The sequence below is a fragment of the Nematolebias whitei genome, chromosome 1 (genome assembly GCF_014905685.2).
Source record: "Nematolebias whitei isolate Nwh7 chromosome 1, NemWhi1, whole genome shotgun sequence".
NCBI classification, from domain to species: Eukaryota; Metazoa; Chordata; class Actinopteri; order Cyprinodontiformes; family Rivulidae; genus Nematolebias; species Nematolebias whitei.
In genome coordinates this window covers 42,123,198-42,123,616 of record NC_056498.1, presented here as the reverse complement: position 1 = coordinate 42,123,616, position 419 = coordinate 42,123,198, and the positions used below count along the sequence as shown (strand labels likewise).

General features: G+C 41.5%; 1 protein-coding gene across 1 annotated transcript in view; it reads left to right on the top strand.

The window, feature by feature from the left end:
* The window catches only part of LOC119416516 (mamu class II histocompatibility antigen, DR alpha chain-like), a 2,384-nt gene that overhangs the window by 963 nt on the left and 1,002 nt on the right, over positions 1 to 419 (top strand). The gene's annotated exons all lie outside the window — the stretch shown is intronic.

The window sequence follows — 419 nt, the reverse complement described above, 5'->3', positions numbered from 1 at the left end:
TCCAGATGTTGACGTCCATGCCTCTGTTTGTGTCTCCAGATGTTGACACTCATGTCTCTGTTTGTGAAAACCCACGCATGCACGGAGAGAACATGCAAACTCCACCCAGAAAGGCTCCTGGACCGGGGGTTTGAACCAGGGACCTGTTAGCTGAGAGGCAGCAGCTCTACCAGTTGCACCACCGTGCTGCCGACCAGATTTCAATCAGTGTAAACCCATTTGAGTTAGTTCAGAACCAGTCCAGTTTTAAGCCAAGATAAATCCACCAACATCCATTTTTAAAACCAGTTCACACCCATTCAAAATAATTTAAAACCTGTTTAACATGAGTTTGAATTAGTTTAGATCTGTTTAACATGAGTTTGAATTAGTTTAGATCTGTTTAACATCAGTTTGAATTAGTTTAGATCTGTTTAACA